This window comes from Triticum dicoccoides, chromosome 7B (assembly GCF_002162155.2).
Source record: "Triticum dicoccoides isolate Atlit2015 ecotype Zavitan chromosome 7B, WEW_v2.0, whole genome shotgun sequence".
Lineage (NCBI taxonomy): Eukaryota > Viridiplantae > Streptophyta > Magnoliopsida > Poales > Poaceae > Triticum > Triticum dicoccoides.
Genome location: NC_041393.1, coordinates 719373294 through 719394243, shown reverse-complemented (window position 1 = coordinate 719394243; position 20950 = coordinate 719373294). Strand labels below are relative to the sequence as shown.

The following is a 20950-nucleotide window of genomic DNA, read 5'->3' as shown; positions in this document are numbered from 1 at the left end:
TCTAATTATGTACTCCCTCCATTCCAAAATAAGTGTTGTGGTTTTAGTTCAAATTTGATCTAAACCACGACACTTATTTTGGGACAGAGGCAGTATCATGGATCGCACAAACTGTGATGATATCAAACTAGAATTGTCTGGGCTCTACTTTAACATCAGCTAACAGGACCTTCCCAAACTAGCTCTGGTAAGTAACCAGGAAAAATAAACAGAAATTTTGTAATGAGGTATATTGAGGTGCATTGCATACGTTAGTGTACCAGTGCCGGCTTCGGTAATGAAAAACAGAGCACGTCCAAAATGGCACCAATCTTTATGTGCCAACTTAACTCTCAAAACAGAACTTCGCTTTCAATTTGGCCTAATCAGACCCGTTGGCTGCCCAAATTCGGTGACAATAGCGTCCAAGGAATGACAAGGTCTGGACGAAGGAGATGGCTAGTAACTCACCATGGCTATGAAGGACCGCCAGGTACGGTGCACCGCGGACAAACAAGGATCACCGCCTGCGTAGATCTCCTGAGTACCGTCTACCTGGTACCGAGGAAGGATGGGACTGAGGCCGGTTGCCGAAGAAGGAAGTTCGCCCTAGTGCTGCCGTGGAACCTAAACAAAACAGATAATAAGGCAACTGGATACTGGACTTGCTTTTCAACGGACTGCATACGAAAGCAGGATTTTCAAGAAAGCACTTACAGAAGAAGACGGGCTTGCTCTGAATAGTTTCCTCAGAAGCTGGCTAATGCCCCCTGTCAGCCGGCAGCAATTCAGGCTCTGCATCAAAGATACAAGGTATTGTTATAGAAAAACTTGGACTGTGTATGACAATCACAGAAGGCAGCAGCAAGTAACAGGTGCAAACTTGCAGGTAACCAGCTGAATGACTGTGACTGCATTTACATCATCCAGGACATCACACCGAAGAGGATTGAAAGGAAATCAAGGCACAATCAGGACCAACAATCACACGGACGGATTCGCTGCGAAATGTTTTCTTCACAACGTCAAGCCCAGCGGGTTACTTCGTCAGATTAAAATCGAACAAGCAAGCCCGAACAGATATTCAGAGCAGACACTGGGCTCGAGGGCCAGGGCTGGCGGCAGATTCACCGACGTGTGGCGGGCGGCTATTCCATCCACAGTCCGCAATCGACGAGCGTTAACCCCTGCCCCGGGAGATCTAACCCGAGACGCGGGATTGGTAAGAGAGGGTAGGAGCACAGGGGGACCCGGACCGTATCGCCGGCGCGCAGCCCCGCGACGACCGGAGCAGACGAGCAGATCGGAATGTTGCTGAAAGGGGGAGGGAGCGGGTAGATAGGCGCTTACCGCAGTTAACGATTGGGGGCGGGCTTGACCGGGGGCGTGGCGGGCTCCGGCGAGCGGCAGCGGGCGGGGGCGGGGGGCGCGAGGCCGGCTCCCTCCGGCGAGCGGCGGCGCGCGGGGGCGGGGGTGGGAGGGGGAGGTGGATCCGTGGATGGAGCCGCAGGCGTTTTTCTTTTCCCAAACTCTAAAAAGTGCAGCTGTGCTGCTTAGTCGTCCGGAGCGCACACCCGTGCGTGTCGTCCGATCCAGATCGTACGCGCGCAGGTGTGTTTGCGGTCTGGGTCGCGTGTTTCAGGTGTCGTCCTGTCTGGCCGGCCACGCATCCCGCAATGACTAGTCCACCACTCCCCCATCCCTGCAGGCTACCGTTCCCACGCAGTCGCAGTGTTGCCCCACCAGTCGCAGTGTTGCCCCACCAGCTTTTGTTTTCTGCCTAACATCTACACTGCTCTTGCCTAGGAGATGAACACCAACTTGCCTGTACACTGTTGCTAATTGCCCATTTGTCTTGCCTGATTTTCACACTGCAATTTTTTTCTTTTGCCTAGAAGATGAACACCAACTTGCCTAACATCTACACTCATCTTGCCTAGGATATGAACACGAACTTGCATGCACACTGTTTGCTAATTGCCCTTTGTTTTCACTTATGCTTTGATCTTTTTGGAGAGGGCTTTTCATATGGTGAATATTGTATGTTGTCTAAAAGCATTTTTTTCGACCTATACAGATTGCTAGTGTTACACTGGAAGATAGATAGTTGGCTTGTCAAATTTTATCACGGGAGGATAGTAATTGGAAGCCTGCTTAGCTCATTCATTTAAACGCCAATATTGGCATCCTTTAGCTAGCCACATGCGTGATATTTTCATGGTTTTTGCTTGGCAGATGCATGCGAACTTGCCTGCGCGTTTTATTATCTTTACAGCGAATAATGTCTGGGAGCAGTAGTAAGGGCATCGAGCAAGCCCCGCCTACAACCAACCTTGATGACGAGCCTTCTCATCTTATCATCAGTGATTCCCAACCAGATGTACATGGGCAGAAAAAAATTCTGAATTATTTTTTTTATATGTGGTGCATATACTGGTTAGCAGTCTCCATATGTTTTTTCATGGCCTGTTTTTTTATTGTTCGTTTGTTCCATTGTCTCTCCTGTAGGGTCGTAGTAATGCACCCATAATTGGTTACAAGCGTCGACGAGGGGCAAAAGGTATTATAACTCGTGGGACGCGGCCATCAGATATTGATAGCAATGAAGAGATATCTATAGATGCTGATAACGCTGCCGGAGTTGACAAAGATGTATGTCTCGACAAAGACCTTGAACATCGCACTAAGAAAGCAAAGCGCCAGAAGACTGCTAGAAACGAGGTAATGCACTGTTGCCTCACTTTTTGCAGTCACTTTTTTCTGCCTAACATCTACACTGCTCTTGCCTAGGATATGAACACCAACTTGCATGCACACTGTTTGCTAATTGCCCTTTACCTTGCCTGATTTTCACACTGCTATTTTTTTTCTTTTTGCCTAGAAGATGAACACCAACTTGCCTAACATCTACACTGCTCTTGCCTAGGATATGAACACCAACTTGCATGCACACTGTTTGCTAATTGCCCTTTACCTTGCCAACTAATTGTCTTTTTGAGTTGCCTAACCAATATATCTGTACATAAATCTATCCTGTTGATGATTCTTCTAATGAACTTTTTCTGGTGTTCCTCTTTTCTCTCTTTAGGGTTTTAGGAATAGGGGATCGCCTGCAAGGCTGTACAAACTAAACCAGTCACTTGTTCCTCTTCAGAAGGGTGAGATCATAAATAAAGAGTTTGGGGGTTTGTTGGATATTGCGGCAACTAGTATGGATGCAGATCTCAGCCAATGGATTATGAAGCACTACGACCCTGAGATGTCCCAAATTGTTATACCAGATAGGGGGAAGATTCCTGTTGATGCAGCGAGTGTGCATCCAATTTGGGGATTGCCAAACAGGGGTAGAAAGGTCTGCTTTGAGAATCGTCCTGACATCACAAAGGCCATTTACAGCATCTACAATATCACAACCAAGAACTCACCAACCCTCACAGCATGGTGCAAGATGATTGTAAATATGAATGGAGCTTACGATGACGATTTTCTTCGTGTTTGGTTAGCAGTTGCCTTTTCCTGCTTCCTTGCACCATCAACAAGTCTAAGCATCTCGCCAAAAAGCTTCCCTACTGTCATGGATGTCAATGGTATAACAGAGACGAATGTTTGCCAGTTTGTTGTTGATCAGTTAAAGGCAGCATTTAAAGATGTGCGTACCAAGAAGAATGTTGTATGCTGCTATGTTTTCCATCTCGTAGTAAGTGCATTAAACTCAAACGATTATCTCTCATTCTCAACACTATCCTCCATCTTGTTTGTTATATTTGCAAACTTATATGTTTTCTGTCTTCAATGTCATCTTTTTCATTTGTAGCTCTTGTACCTAGACTCGCTGGATGTGGATGAACCTATACCAAGTTCTACACCAAGAGTTTCAGTTTGAAATTCTGCTCTAATTGCAAAAGTTGTGAAGAAGGATAAGAAGGGCCCGGGTCAATATGGCAAACTGCGGGTAAGTCTTTTTTATTAGGCCACATATGTCTTTTTAGTTGTCTTTTCTGTCTAAAGTGCAAGTCACAACATTTAACCAAAAAACAGGCAACTCATGTATTTAAGTCTGGCAAGTCTTGTCATCTTGGCAAGCAACTCTTTAGACAATTTTCCAAGAAGCACCCCACATTTTATGTTATGTACGGAGTATGTGTTTTATGATTCAACGGGAGGTGGTGGGTAACTGTCAATGTTTCTTTTTATGGTAGTGATCGAGTTTAACTTTTAGTGCACATGCACATCATGTACTCATCGTTTTTTTGTGATGGCACACATCAATTGAAGACTGAGTTCTCCCGGTATGCTGACGACAGCTTATTAGGAAGCATGGATCACATCACAAAATTTGTTGCAGCAAGATTACCCAACTCCTATGATAAAGAAGTAAGTCATTTTATCCCCTGGCATTTTTCTAACCATGTGTGCAGGCAATTTCTTACTTGAGAGTAGGCAACTCAATTTTTCAATTTTATTGTCATTTTAAATCTGCAAAAAGTCTGGATTTCTTATTCATGAACTGCTTTTATAGGCAACTTTGTTATAGTATGTTTGGATGTGCTAAGCTTCCCCTCAATTTTCCCTGTTTTTTTGCAGAAACAAAAGAAGCTCTCAGTCATTGTCCATGAAATGTGCTCAGAAATTTCACACTCAGCTGGGAAGCTTGTTCATGCTTTTGGCAGGATTGATGAGAAGGAAACTGAGACAGACAGGGTAGAGCCTAGTAAAGTTGGAACAAGTAGGCAACATTCTAAGAAAAGAAGGGAACAACAGGCCAGTGATAGCGAAGAAGCGCTGTACCAGTCAGATACTGATGGTAGCGACGAAGGCGACAGCGATTTCGAGGAATCAGATGATGATGCAGACAAAACTGCTAGCGGCAGTGATGGAGACTCTGGCGATGAAGTCGGAAGCAAAGATGGCGGGTGCAACCCTAATGAAGGAAGAGTGGAACATGATCACGATGAGGTTCAACGAGATAATACAGATGAAAGTAATGATGCAGAGGAAGATGATGAAGAGAACGAAGATGAGGATAAGGAAGAGGATGGGAAGGGAGATGATGAGAATGATGATGATGACGACGATGACGATGATGATGTGGGTAAAGGTGGTAATAAGGATGAAGATAAGGAGGAGGATGGAAAGGGTGGTGATAAGCCTAATGAACAAAACAATGGAGGAAACAACAGCGGCCACGGTGATGGTGGTGGGGATGCTAGGTACGAGGATGGAGCAGCTGGCAGCTGGACAACGACGAAGAGGAGAGCACACTACAGTTTCTGCTTCAAAAGAAGAAGGTTTTCGAAGCTAAAGTGTCTGATGAGTCTTACTCATTTAACATCAGAGACATTGTGATGATGGAGCGGGAAAATAATTCGCCAGAATTCCCACTGCTTGAAGTCAAGGATGTTTGTGATGGGCCATCTGGTGCATGGGAAGAGAAAAGGCTTTTTGAAGACCTTTTGGATGGATTAGAGATGAAGGAAGTGTGCACAATGAACTTTGAGGAATTCTTCCCGAAAGCCACTCGCAAGAGAATAATGCAGGAAATAGGTGCAGAACATGTCTTGGAAAGCAAAGATAAGGTAGTTGTACAGAACCAACTACCACCTCTCCCACCCAAGAAGAAAAAGAATGTCAGCTTCATCCTGCAGCCAACAATAGTGACAGCTACAGTAGAGGAGCTGCAAGCAAGCCGGGTGAATATTAACTTGCAAGGCCAGAGTGCCAAACAAAGGATGCCAACTATTAAGAAATCCAGACATTTACAGGAGCAAAAACAGAGAACTACTTCAGAAAACGAGGCAAGGTGTGTCATTGACAAGCCCCAGCTTCATGCGAACAGAATATCAAGCTCGACATTAGCATCTAATGGCCCAGGATGCAACAAGGTTGCAGTTTGTGGAGTACCAACAGCACCAGAGCAAGATGAGGCTGCGATCATGTATCCCAAATGCCAGGCAAATGTCAGACAGAGTGAGGCAATTCAAGCCAAGAAGGAAGCAATTTGCATGACCAATCAGGCAAATCCTTCAGAGAGGAACTTAAGCTACAAAAAAGAACCAACAGCCAATATGCCAGCAGAAATACTGGGGCGCACAACAAAAACAAGTGGTAGGCAACCATTAGTCGAGCTGAATGGTCAAGCAGAAATGGTTGAGCTAAATGGTCATCAGGGTGGTAAAGAGCAGAAGATGAAAGCACCATTACAAGAAATTTTTTGCCCCCTGCCATCTCCTCATGTTTCAGGTGAGGTAGTAAGCACCACTGACATCTCATTGAAAAGCAGCAATTCATGGTCACAAGGCAACTTTCCTGCAAACTCAGCTTCCATCATCGAGATTGCCCAAAAAGTTAGCCCTCAAGCCAAGAGATTCAACATTTGCGATGGAAACAAAGAGAATTTTCCACCCATCCAATTCAAGGACAATACGAGAAATTCTCTAGAAGTAAACGTCTTGGAAATCAGTGAGCTCATAGCTAGGTGTGCACCTCCAAGGAATAAGTATGCAGAAAGCTCAAGCAACAAATCATCCAATTCCATTCGATTAGAGACTGATGGATTGCAGTTTCAGCAAACCAAAAGTTCAGGATCAGACAACTTTGTTCATGAATACTGCCCAGCCCCATCATTTTCTCTTGGCATAGATGACTTTGTGCCAGAAACAGCAGTCGAGGCAGTTGTACGTGATGGGCCAAGCATACTTGCAGACCCCGAGTTCATACAAATACTCGATGACAGTGAGGAGTGTGAACTTGGAGGCGTCAACGAAGCGTGTCAATTACCAAATCAAAGGTCCAATGAGAGTCTTGGAGCTTGTGCAGAGGGTAGCCGGTCGCCAACCGTGTTATCTACACCAGAAAAAACTGCTGAACAAATAGAAGATGGTTCAGGCAGCAAGAACTATACTAGCAGCAGTTCTAGAGAGCCTGTCCCTAACAAATTTGAGAGGAGGATCATCAAACCATCACCCTGCATTAGGTCACCATTCACGGACTACAATGAGAAAAAAATGTTTCACTGCAAACCTGATGTCAATCGGTTATATTCATCGGTTATCTTACATGGGAGATTAAATGAAGAAGTTTCTCCAGATGTAGATACCAGGTACAATGTTTTGTCTAACTAAATTTTTTGTTTAAGCAACCTGTTTACTGTCATGCAGGCATATAATATATTATCATTAGGCAAGTTCATAAAAAATAGTAGTAGGTGACTTAATGTACAACAATAAGTTAGACATTGTGGTGGTGGGCAGAAAGTTCGTTATCAATAACACATTTTATCTTTTGGGGCACATGCCATCATGATGAACTTATCTTTCTGTTTTATCATCTTTTTTACTACAGCCCCAAGGTAATTGACTATGGTCGATACTATGTAACTGTGAGGGAGCTGGCAAATGCGATGAAAAAGGAAGGATTCCTGTTGGACCATGTTGTTGAGATTGGCATACAGTCCATCGTGATGAACTTGCCACCAGATTCAAAGAAGGTGGTGATGCCAATAAGATTCTCGGTAAGAAAATGGCAGTTATATCAGTAATCAGGTCTTCCTTTTCTATTTTCATTTTCCCACCTTTTTCATGTTTTTTTTTCTTTTTGGTAGAAATGGTTGCAGAAGATGGATATTGACAAGAAAGAGGTGATTGTCAGATTCAGCAAATCCAACCGTTTGGACCATAAAGATATGGTCAGACTTTTTTATCCTACTTTTTTGATATATGTGTTCTTTTTCGCACATGAGAAAATACACATAGAGTATGGTAGTAGTTGTTTAAGTAGAGAAACATTGACATGTTTTTTGGGACTCGCTTTGAGTAGCAACATAAGTTGCCACACAACACCCCCTTCTCCACCACCATGTGTTCTTTTTTCCAAGTTGCTTCCATGCAGCAAAAAGTTGCCTAAAAACATGCAGGGAATTTCGCCTGATAATACAAGTATTTTTTTACATGCAATTTTTTCACCACATGTGTTTAGTTCCTAGCATTTTATACACACTTGTTTTCTCCACATACAGATCATGTTCCCTGTCATAGCAAACATTGACGAAACGAAGCCAGTTACAGGGAATCATTACTGGGTTTTCAATGTGAATTTAAGGGACAGAAAGTTTGAGGTGCTTGATTCATGGAGGACTCTTGCCAACAAGTCCCTGGATGATTGCGCAAGGCGTATGGTTGCAAGTGTTCGAATTCTATGGGAGACTCATTACCCAAAATCTCATATTGGCATGGATGATTTTAAACTATTCAATATCGATGTACCGAAGCAAAACAATGAGTAAGCAACCATACCTCTCAAAACTGGTTGATATGTCATGTTCTTCTTCTTTTTTTAGGTCATCCAAGTGATAGTACATATATGTAATTAGGTAACTAAGAACATATTGTTTTCCATATTTTTTTTGTTGTCTAGGTTTGACTGTGGGGTTTATGCTCTTAAATTCACTAGTGGTTGGGAAGCAAGGGTTGTTCCAAGATTCACCCCAGACAACATCCCAAACATTAGGAAACAACTGACAAGTAATTGGGTCGACACTGATTGCAACAAGGCTCCCTGGAAAGACATCCTGAAGTTGAAATAGGTCAGTTCTTTGATCATGATTTTTTTATTTTTTTGTATGACTTAGTTGCTTGCATTTCTGCATATACTTGCATGAACACTAGACAAGAGTTTGCCTGCAAATTAATCCGCACTCATGATAATTTTCAATGAATGTCTCCGATGATGGAAATTTGTTATCAATGTAAATTCTCCACATGCGAAAAGAACAGATAACAGGTAGTTGTTTTTGTATGACTTGGTTGCTTGCATTTCTGTATATACTTGCCTGAACACTACACAAGAGTTTGCCTGTAATTTAATCCGCAGTCATGATAATTTTCAATGATTTCTCCCACGATGGATTTTTTATCAATGTAAATTCTCCACATGCGAAAAGAACAGATAACAGATAGTTGCCTGAGTCATTCATACAACTTGCAAGAGATGCCAATACAAATTTGTTTGCAGAATAAGAACAAAGTAAAAAAAGAGCCAAAGCTGTAGAATTCAAATAGTGTTATTTGGTCTTCTCAACTTTTTTCCTCTTGGGTTTCGTCTTTGTCAGCACCGTTTCCACTCCTTCTTTACGTTCACACCAATCTTGTTTTGCATAGCACAGAGTTGTGTTCAATAGAACCACAATAACTACACTTGTTCTTTCTCTTAGGGTGCAGCTCAAGTGCTGACTGGATCCTTTTCATTTTTGCTCTTCCTTTGGTTGTTGACTTTGGCGGGTCTCTAGGGATTGGCGGGTCAGCCACAGTAGGAGTAGGATATCCAAGGTTTTGTTCCATTGTAGAAGCTCCTGGTTGCATTCCAGCACCCCCGTGTATTGGCTCAATTTGGAGAGGTGGTTGCGCATGTCTCCCAGGCGGTGCTGCAGAAGAAGACAACAATGCCCCTCCACTGTTTCGTTGCCCTTTCTGTTGTGATGTGGAGGAAGTAGAATGCTCTCCAATTCCAGTAGGCATTTGTTGAAGTCCTAATGGGGGCGGCGGGGCGCCCACCCTCGGTTGTACTGCTGGCCACCTGTTTTGTGCTGGGGGGGCCCCTGGCTAGTTGTGCTTCCCCTGTTGGTAGTTGTAGAGGCCACCAACCTGGTTGTGCATGCCCTCTGATTGTTTGTGCAGTCCCTCTCAGCTGTGCTGCAAACATTCCTGGTGGTGTAGGCACCACTGGCTGGGTTAGCGATGTTGTGCTTTGGGGTGCAGATCCCATATTGGGGTGTGCAAGCACTCTAGAAGGATCAGCCATTTGGGATGCTTTTCTTTGTTGTGGTACAGAAGTAGTTGGACGCTGCATAGAGTTAGCCGGTGGTTGTGCAGCTGCAGCAGGAGGTGGTGGAGGGGCACTATTCGTTGAAGGAGGGTTGCCTTGTGGTGCAGAACCACTACTCGGGGGTGGACCACCGGGGGGGGGGGGCACTAGGACCTGTTGTCGGCTTCTTTTTTCTCGACAAGTTCAAGTGTTTTATTTCTGTGCGAGCTGCCCGCATATGCTTCCTCATGATGTCTGAAGCAGCATCTGACGCACTAGCAACACGAGCAAGGCTTGCAAAATCCAAGGACAAATTTGCATGTCTAAGTTCTTTCTTGGACTGTGCTGGCAACTCATCGGGTTGACCGTCATTTGTAGGGGGTGCACTGGGTATTGCTTTAGGTGTCCATCTCCTCAGAATGTACTGTGCAGGTATTTCATCTATACCAAGGTAGGTGAAAACCTTCAAGATGTGGCAGCAGAGCATGCCGTCCCTGTCCATTTTGCAGCATTGGCACGTGTAGTCTCCAGCAGCAGGGTCTACTGTCACAAAATAACTCCTAGAACCATACTTAGCAACCCATTTCTGTGATTTGTCGGGGTTGGTATTGTTGGGGTAAATCTCATACAAGTGACCCCCATGCGGCCGTACATTGTATCTCCCAGTCAACTTGAATTTGTTACGGAACTTCTCATACAAGTCCCTAGTATAGGCACCATACGCTTGCTTCTCAATGGGAAAAGATGACCACATTTCAGTCTCCAAATGTTCAGTCCGGTAGTCTTTTCCACCCTCCCGGAAAAGTATGTGATTCTGGATTTTTGAATATTGCTTGACGAAGTTGAGAATGGAATTGTGTGGGTTCACATATCGCTTAAGGACAGCGTTAAAACCCTCACTGCGTTGTGTTGACTGCAGGAATGGGAAGAATTGGTGTTTGAAGTAGCAAGGAACCCATGTTTCCCGGTATTTATATAGGTTCTCAAAGTGTGTGTTAGTCATAACCTCATACTTCAACATCAGAGCAGTCCATGCAGCCTCCAACTCATCCAGCGTCAAGCTAAAGTCAATACAGCTATTGAAATCTTTCGACAATCTAGGGTTTTGCCCCAACAAGGCACCAAGCTTTTCTTGAGCCTTTTTCATTATATGCCAACGGCAACAACGGTGGACACTTGTTGGGAACATCCTTTTAATTGACTGTGCCATCGCGATGCCTTGGTCAGTTATGATGTTAGTAGGTGCTAGACCATGCATTGCTTCAAGAAAGGTCCCAAACAGCCAATCAAAGCTTGTTGCCAATTCTTGCCTCACAAACCCGCATCCCAACATGAATGATTGTCCATGCCGATTAATCCCAATGAATGGTGCAAAGGGCATGTTATACATGTTAGTCATGTACGTGGTGTCAAATGAGATACAGTCGTGATATGCCTTTGCATAAGCCTTCCTTGCTGCACCGTCAACCCAGAAAATATTCTCCACCCTGTCCTCCTCATCATACTTTATCTTGTAAAAGAAATTTGGGTCCTCTTTCTGCTGGTCTTTAAAGTAGGCAACTGTCTCAATCATATCACCTTCTTTCATGGCATGCTTGTTCAATTCTGACTTCAAGTTTGAAATATGTTTAGTACCATAAGGAACAATCAGCTCTGTCCCATAGTAATCTGACATGATGTGCATCATACGACCTGCAAGCAAAAACGTAGTGGCTAGTTAGTTTAGTGCATTTGTATGTAGAGGTAGTTGGACAGTACCACAAGATCTTCAACAAACTAATACATTGTTTGCAAGTAACTAAAGGCATACAAGTTTAAATTGGTGGCGAATAAAAAAAGTAGTACCCATGGGTTTTAATTGGTGGCGAATAATAACTAACACACTGAAACCAAGGGACAAGGAAGTGTACTGCAGTCAACACTTGGTCAGGGCCTGAGCAAATTACACAGCAGAACAAGGCAAGTCCACGAGCAAACCAAAATCCCGCTTTTTTTAATAATAAACCAGGCAAGTAGTTGCGTAGGGTATGAGCAACTCACGCAACAAGACATGTGAAGTACAGGAAAAAACAAACAAATTTCCATCATTTTCCAGGCTTTAAATAATAATGCATACAAGTAGGGTGCAAGCAACTCACACAGAAACCAAGGCAATTGTAGGAAGAAAACATATTTCCATCATTTTAAGGGTTTGAAAAACAATACATGCAAGCATGTTTGTAGGGTTTGAGCAACTTACATAGCATACAAAGGAAAACCACGGGACAAACCTAATTTTCACATCTTTTTTTTGGTGTTAATCATAACACAAGGTGGTGTGTGAGCATCTCAAACCAAGGTCAGTCTTTGGAACAAAGTTAATTTTTCCACAATCAAGAGAAACCAAGAAGTACTTGCATAAGGTATGACCAACTAACACATGAAGCCAAGGATAGTTCATGATTTTTCCTAGTCATAGTTTAGGAAGGGAACCAAACCTTTTGTCAAGTTGCAATTATGGAGATGTGTGAGGAAAGCCCTTTCTTCTGGTGGTATCCCTTGGTGTGATCTCAGGTACTTAGTCAAAGATGGTTTGTCAACCAACGGGTGGTTGTGCTCAGCAACAAAGTAAATGACCTCCCAACGGCTATCTAATAACTTCACCACCATCTTGGCTCTGCAACCTGTTTGCACTATTGTATCCCGCTTCCGCTTCTTGGTTTTCTTTTTTAGTTTGCTTTCATCATCAAGAAAGACAATTTCATCCTCTTCATCAATATTTTCACCTTGTTCTGCAATCTTGTCTAGGGCAGGAATTGTTTCTGCTCCTCCATCATCAACTTTAGGTTTGCAAAACTTATTGCATACAAATTGCTGCTTTATCAGCTCAGCAGTTTTAATAGACTTCCTTGAAGTGTTCTTCTTGACAGAAAACCCAAGTTGCAAAGCATATGCATGCGTTGTAGTGTTCTTTGGCGCCCTCCGCAGTGTCAAACCTCATTCCAACATATGGCTCCTTAGGCTGTGACCAAGCTTCATCATCGTTTTCACCTTCCAAGCCTGCCAAACCATTTCCAATAGTGCCTGCCGTTTCATCTGCAGTCATTGTGACATCAATTGTGTGCGCATCCGTATCCGTTGCTTCTTCTCCAGGCACAGTTGCACCTCTTGTTGTCCCCCATTGTCAGTGGAGTGCTCAGCCCTGTCCACTGTGCCCGTCACAGGTGTTACAACATTTTGTGTAAGCATAGGATTAGGAGACTGAGCACCACCGCGGGGGTTGCTGTGCTGTGTGCAGAATACATGTTCTCCAAGATTACTGCTTTCAGGATTTTGCATTTGAGGGTCAATTTCCGCTGGCAACTCATTTAGGTCAATCATCTCCACCCTGCAAACACCAAGTTGACAAAGCAAGTCAGGTGAATCAAGTAAGCATCCAAAACACAGAGTGTAGGCAAGAAAATTAATAAGAGAACAACATTTCAGCTTGATGCGATTTTCTTTTTTACCAGAGCGTTTGCTAGAAAATACAGTAAGCATACATGCATGAAAAACCAAACACAAGTTGCTTCTTTCTCTACACATGTTTTCATTTATATGGGCACAATATATCAACAGTAGTTTCTTACAACATATGTATTTTTTCCATGATGTAATTTCTTTGGTTTTCTAAATGTTCACAGGAGAGCAACAGTTCACCATGTGAAATCAAGGTTTTGGTGCAGCAAGGCGGATGGAGAAGATTATTTCTTCATCAAAGTGCATCTTTTTAGCTTTTGCGAAACTTGTGTCAACATGACTAATATCGAGAGTAGATTGTTATATGTTTGATTTTTTAGGAGTAGCCAAGGGTGATGCACTCTTTGTGTTCAAATAAGTTTTCCAGTTGCTTTGTTTTGGGAGGAACAGAACATTTATCTTTTATGCACAAGACCGTTTTCATTTGCTATTTTCCTTTTTGTCTTTCCGTTTTCTATATGATCCTTCTTTGCAGAATCATTATTAGGCACTTAGTATGGTCATACCAAAACAAACATACTTTTTCAGAATGCAACTGGAGCATCCTACTATTCATAACATGTCGATGTTTAAAGCAGGAAACAATGTTCAACCATTTTTCCTTGAAGGTAATATTCACTACTGGGCACTTTTTTATTTCATTCATTTTTTTCTTGTTGTAGTAATATGCAGTATCTCGTATAAGTTGCTTAGGATACTCAGTAGATGCTGAAAAGCTGATGACAGTATCAGCAGTTTATTTCCTTGAAACCAACACAGTACTTTTTTGCCTTATAAACTATAGCATTTGCTTTAAAAGAACATAGCTTTTGTCTAAAGTAAGTAAGGTACTTGCTCAGAACAAGGGTGTTCACTAATGTTGCAGACCACCTAAAAGGTTTCATGAAACAAAGTTATCTTTGCCCTGCTTGTTAATCACAGTTTTTTCGTTGCTTGAAATAATATCACAATTTGCTCTCAAAATCAGCAGAAATTTGCTTAAAGATGTCTTTATAAATTCTAGGAATTGTTGGGATAAAAATAACCACAGTAGATCAACTGTAGTTACAGATTATACTCGTGAGACCAGCAGAGTTCTTTTTTGCCTTAAAAACCATAGGATTTGCTTAAAAGGAACATAGCTTTTGCCTAAAGTAAGTAAGGTAGTTGCTCAGGACCAGGGGGTTTCACTAATGTTGGAGACCACATAAAAGGTTTCACGAAACAAAGCTATCCTAACTCTGTTTTGTCAATCATAGTTTTTCGTTGCTTGAAATAACATCACAATTTGCTCTCAAAATCAACAGAATTTGCTTAAAGATCTGTTTATAAATCCTAGGAATTCTTGGGATAAACATAAGGGCAAAAATAAGCACAGTAGATCAACAATACCTACAGTTTATCTTCTTGAAACCAACATAGTTCTTTTTTGCCTTAAAAACCATAGCATTTGCTTACAAGGAACATAGCTTTTGCCTAAAGTAAGTAATGTAGTTGCTCAGAACAAGGGTTTTCACTAATGTTGCAGACAAAGCTATCCTATCCCTGTTTCTCAATCACAGTTTTTTCATTGCTTGAAATCAACAGAATTTGCTCACAGAAGATCCTAAATCCTAGTAATTTTTGGGATAAAAATAACCACACAAAGATATCTTTTTTTGACTAGCACTCATAAAAAAGGAGTTGTAGCACAATTTAGATGAGTATATGTAGTCTTTTTCGTATAAACCTGAACAAAATAATCAAAAAATTACAGGAAGTATCAACAGGGACACGAGTAGGTACTTTTGGCAAATCCCAGGAAAATTATATGGAAGAGTTGGGCAAACCTGATCTCCCTCTGCGTCCTTGCTTTGTATTTTCTTTCAGTTTTTTGTCAATTTCCTTTGACTGGCACCCCTCCTATGTCGCCATTCCAGGGTGAGCCGAGGTTTGTAGATCTGGGAACGAGGCTTGGGGGAGAAGAAGATGGGGATTCGGGGCTGGTTTGCTTAGGAGAAGGGAACGACTGGGAGTCACATAACGAGGGGACCAGGGGGAGTTGGGTTGCGGGGAGGGTGGGCATGCAATTCGCGTGATACAGTGCGGACAGGTGGGTTTCCTTTTTCGTCAGGGGGGACCAAATCCTTCCTTTTATGGCCGGCTGCCAGGGAATACTAGGGAGCACCCGGCCGCTCCGTAGCCGCTCCCTTTTCTTTTTAGAGAGAGAAGAAGAAGAAGAAGAAGAAGAAAGGCGCAGGCGTTTCTGGCGATGTGAGCGAAGCGTAGGCCACTTGCTTAAATGAGTTTATTTGGTGTTATTTTTCACGGTTGACCGAAGCGACGGGCTCGCTGGCGAAGCTTGGAGGGGAGAGTTTGTCTAGTCGCCTAGAGCTACAAAGGAAAAAAGTTCTGTTTTCTCTTGAATACGTGTTAATTATATAGTAGTTCTGATCTCACACGGTGTTTTTTTCTTTTCCTTCTATTTTTTCATAATTTATTAGGAGAAACCTGGCTTGGTTTTACAAGATGTCTGAATAAGTTAACTCATGTGATGACTCTAGAATCTCTATGGAAAGGTTTTTTGAAATTACACTCAAATGCGCTTAAAATGCTTTTGAAATTTATGTTATATACATTTTCGTGAGGTATGTCGGGGCATATGAAATTCAACTGGATTTGTGTGTAATGCATGTTTGTGCGATTCTGATATTCGTCAAAATATAACTGGATTGATTGAAGATTGCCTGAAATGCCTGCTAGATGTATCCAAAATTAATTGGAATATGAATGGTCTGATTTTTCTAGCCAAACCAGGTTCAAAAAGTTTTAAAATCTTTTCTGAAATGGGAGTGGACAAATGGTAGGTGTAAAGAATTGCCTGGGATGTTTGCTGCATGTGCTTAGCTATTATGGAAGTTGAGTGAATTATCTATACATTTGTTCAATCTGCATGAAATGTTTGAAATGCATGTCGAATGTACACTAGTAGAAAAAGGACCTAATGTGAGACACATTAGTCTCGGTTCAATTTTGGCCTGGTACTAATGGTATCAATAGTCCCGGTTTGAACGGCTATGCATTAATGCCGGTTCGTGTTGAACCTTTAGTACCGTTTCATGCCATGAACATGTACTAAAGGGATGGTGGCAGGCTGGCGTCAGGCCGACGCCCCACAAGCCCCTTTAGTCCCGGTTCTTGGCACAAACCGGTACTTAAGGGCTAACCTTTAGTACCGGTTCGTGCCACGAACCGGGACTAAAGGGGTCTAACCTTTAGTCCCGGTTGGAGACACAAACCGGGACTAAAGGTCAATTTTCAAACTCTACCCCCCCTGTGTATCACCATTTCAGTTTTGTAAAAAACAAAAGAAAATGATAAAAACTTCAAAAATTAAAATCCTTCGAGATGTAGTTATGTTACTACATCTACTAGTTAGGAAAATTTAATAACTTAAATTTGGACATGTTTTGCAAAAAAGTGTTATGAAAAAGTAAAACGGCCATATCTTTTGCATACGATGTCGAAAAAAATGTATAATATATCAAAAAAATTAGCACGAAAATCCGCATCCAATTTTGACTGCCATAGGCATGTTCGCAAATCTTTAGAATCCTCAAATTCTAAAAGAAAAAAAAAGATATGCTCAAATTTCAATTTTTTTAATTTTCGTTAAATCTGGTCAAATTGTGGTCAAACTATGGTCAAACTAATTATTCAAGAAATATTAGTGTTAATAAATAATTATTTTAGCTTTTTTGAATTTTGGTCAAACTGTGGTCAAACTATGGTAAAATCTGGTCAAATTGTGGTCAAACTATGGTCAAACTACTTATTCAAGAAAGATTTCGGTTACTAAATAATAATTATTTTTTAGAATAATAGTTTCAAACTCAAACGGTGAAACATGTGACTTCATGCTCAAGCTAAATTCCTGAGGGTTAATAGGATTGACAGCTTACTATTGTCAGGTAAACAACACGTGCAGACTTGGAAACTAGGGGGATAGAACTCGAAAGTTAAGCGTACTCAGAATGGAGTAGTGAGAGGATGGGTGACCGGCCGAGAAGTTAGACGATTTGGAATGATGAGGGGTGATTAGAGCAATGATGGGCGGTGATTAGAGAAAAAATCGTCAAATAATTCAGAAATTTGAAAATCGGGAAAAAATTCAAAAAAAAAGAAAAAAATTAAAAAAATACAAAAAACATATCCTTTAGTACCGGTTGGTGTTACCAACCGGTACTAAAGGTCCCCCAGACCATCGCGCGGGCTCGTGCCATGTGGTGGGCCTTTGGCCCCGGTTCGTGTTGAACCAGGACTAAAGGGGGGTTACCTTTAGTCCTCACCCTTTAGTGCCGGTTACAGAACCGGGACTAAAGGTCCTTACAAACCGGTACAACAGGTTGTTTTTCTACTAGTGGTATCTAAAGATAATCGAAATGTGATTGAATGTTTTAGGAAAATGCATTCAAACATGAGTGGAATTATTTGCGAGACTTGTAAAAATGACTGAAAATTGAGGAACCATGCTTGAATTGCTTCCAAGTCAAACTCACACTCGGCTATGCTGTTGGATATTCCCTGCACTTTCATCGACAATCTTTCAAAAAATAAAGAAGGCAAATACGTGCAAACCGAGAAGGCTTGAGTTTGTCGGGGGACAGCCACCGTGACTTTACAAAGAGACCATATTCCCCAAAAATTCAATAGCTACAATGAATACAGAGCATCGTTGTTCATCATGCATGTGTAGTGATTTAGAAAAGAGAGAAAACAAAACGGTGTTCTCGTGCTATGAGAATTCAGCTGATCACATAGAGCTCATTTGGTTCATGCAACCATCAAAACATAGATAACTTGGAGTGCATGACTGACACATGTTGATCAAAATATGTCACTTTGTTGATTGAGCATAGCCAAGAGCACAACGCTCCTAAAGCCAATAGTAGCGGTGCACTACCAAAACAAAGCTTCACTTTAACGGTTGTAGGCTTCTACCAAAAACTACGCAAAATCCTGAAACCAAATAATACTATAAGGAGTTGATTGTCATGGGAAAGGATGCTCTTCCCAATGCACACCACCAATCCAAAAATTGGAGGATGAGAATCATGTCCACGGGCAATCTTGATTTGTATGCATCGACTCTGCAAAATGAGACAAATGAGAACAAGCCCTAATCGGCATAGAAACATGCAAATGTACAGCCATAAATTAAGCAAATGTTGTTGCCAATGGAAAATACTAGCAAGCAAACTAAGTGTTTAATGTGATTAACTAGAATTTAATACAAAACCCGAAGGGTAATAAAATTCAGATGAGAAAACAAGCACTAGCTAATTTACAAACTCATTTTGGCTTCTAAATAAATATGCAAAAATAAGGGCATAATACATAGAGGAGATTGCATACGACAAAAGGGCAACGAAGTTAAGAAAGCTTGCATAAAAATCCAAAAATAATAATCCTAACTCTACACTTCAGCTTTCATACGTATTGGTAAAGTTGTTAGGGTGTGCTCACACAAACTCAGTAGTTATATATATCATATTAGCTAATAAGTGAGATACATGTACACAACTAGACTTTGTAATTGGAATGTCAATTCCACATTTGAAGCACCCTAGAGATTTTCCATATCACGAAAAGCAATGTCAGCTTAACCATTAGGCTTCGGCCAAACTTACCAGACATTAGATAAACATGGCACTTCACAGAAGGATATGCCCTGAAGATGTTTTGCGCTATTTCACATCCACCTTTCCTTGACCAGACTTCATGTGACAAATTCAAAGTCATTCCTTTAAGGTTTGGAGAACATTTGAGTATGAGTTTCAAGAAATCAAACTCATGATCTACTCCTTCAAAGCCATTGATCTCCACTTCTTTGAGAGTAGTGAGATGTTTTGGGTTCTCCAATTTGTGGGCGCACATGGACACTCTGGTTTGCATTCTTCTTGCACCTAAAACAAAAAATAGATGTAAATTACCACATAATGTATTTTTTTCACGAATCACATAATGCATTTTTGAGATATGTAATCAGAGCTAATAATTACCGTTGTTCTCCACAAAAAACCCTTAAGCTTTTGCATAGCAGTGCCCATTAGATTAATCCCAAGAAGATGAAACACAAGCGCTCCAAAAACATGCCCCTTTGTTGTGAGATGTAGCTCTACAATAGAGAAGGCCACAACCATATGCTTCTCTATCTCTTGTGTAAAGTTGGCCAACTCATCATGGAAATTAGATGACAACTGGGAAACAATTTGGAAGGATACATATAATTCACAAAAAAACTGTTTAATATGAGTTTGTAGTAAACTGAATAGGAGAGGGGACACACCGCACAAACATCAATTTGGAGTGAAGGGAATTGTCCTTGTCTCTCAACTGGTGCCTGCAGCCTCAACAGTTGGAGTTGCTAAAGACCAAACACAATGGGCCATCTGGGTAACCAGTTCCATGACACCTTCTCCACCACTGGGGCCAAGAAGAAAATTTTGGACTCCTCCATTGTGGCAAAGGACATGGTAAATTTCTTAAGCATGGGGGCAACGATGTCTACATGGTCTATCCATGAATTCCTGTCCACTACAATCTCCTGAAGTGACGGAGAGTGGATTGTTAGGTCGTGCTCATGTATGCCAACACGCTTGAGGTGGAGCGTGCGCAAGCACGGGCAACATGAGAGCATGGCAACGATGTTGATGTAGCAGGACGACAGAGTCAACGTCTTGAGTGCGGTGAACTCGACACCGTCTGGCACACGACAGATGACGACGGGAAGTTCCATCGTGATCGAGGTGGCGCGGTGGAAGCAAGGTAGACCCACAATATAGGGATTGATTATTTCCAAGCGGAGGCCAAAGATGACCTCCTTCGGCTCAAGTCGCGTTGCAGCATGGAGCAGCGAGGTTACATCAGGCTTGCGGAGCCCATGGAGGCGCCTTTGTTTCTTGCGGACGTGCCAACCCTCCTTGGCGACATGGATCTCGAGGAGGGAAATCATGCTCGGGGGCCGAGGAACGTGGCCCATCGCCGCTTCGATCTTGGGGAAGGTGATGTTGAGGAAGACGATCTGTTGGAGGTGGGCCAGAGGCCACACCACCGGCGGGAGAGAGTGCTGGTGCGCGCGGCGGCAGCAATGCATCTGAGTCGGGCAAGGATGAGGAGGAGTAGGTCAGTAGGGAGAGCACTAATGTGGTCCGCTTCACTTCCTAAGGTATCGAGCAGTGGTTTGGAGGAACGCCGCCGACGACGCCCCCATCTCAACTCCATCAGCTCTCTGCTAAAACTCCGATGTTCCCCTTCTATCTGAGACAACGAAGAGAGAATTCCTTTATACAAACCTTCTCTAATAATGTGTTTCCCCATTTGGACCAGAAATAAATATTTCCTATTTGGCACGGGACATAAATTGTATCCCTAATTTCACATTTCCGCCAATATTGGCTACTAATGATGGTCTCTTCCCTGTTTTACACATGGGCTAAATTCTATTGGTAATATGACACCTTTTGTCAATTTTGGCTACTAAGAATGTTAGATGAAAATTAGGTGTGCGCAAATAGGGATGGTTTCGTTTCCCGGGGCCAAACAGGGAAGCACATTTTTAGAAATGACTAGTAAGCTTAGTCGAAGAACTGTCTTGTATGCAATAGGGTGCCATGAGAAGCCCAAGGATAACCGCTCGGCCCAAGAGAGAGAGGAA

The 20950-nt window shown here is 42.3% G+C and overlaps 1 pseudogene; it reads right to left on the bottom strand.

Moving 5' to 3' along the window:
• Positions 1–20613, bottom strand: part of LOC119339933 — a 22380-nt pseudogene extending 1767 nt beyond the window's left edge.
• Positions 20614–20950: the final 337 nt, after the last annotated feature.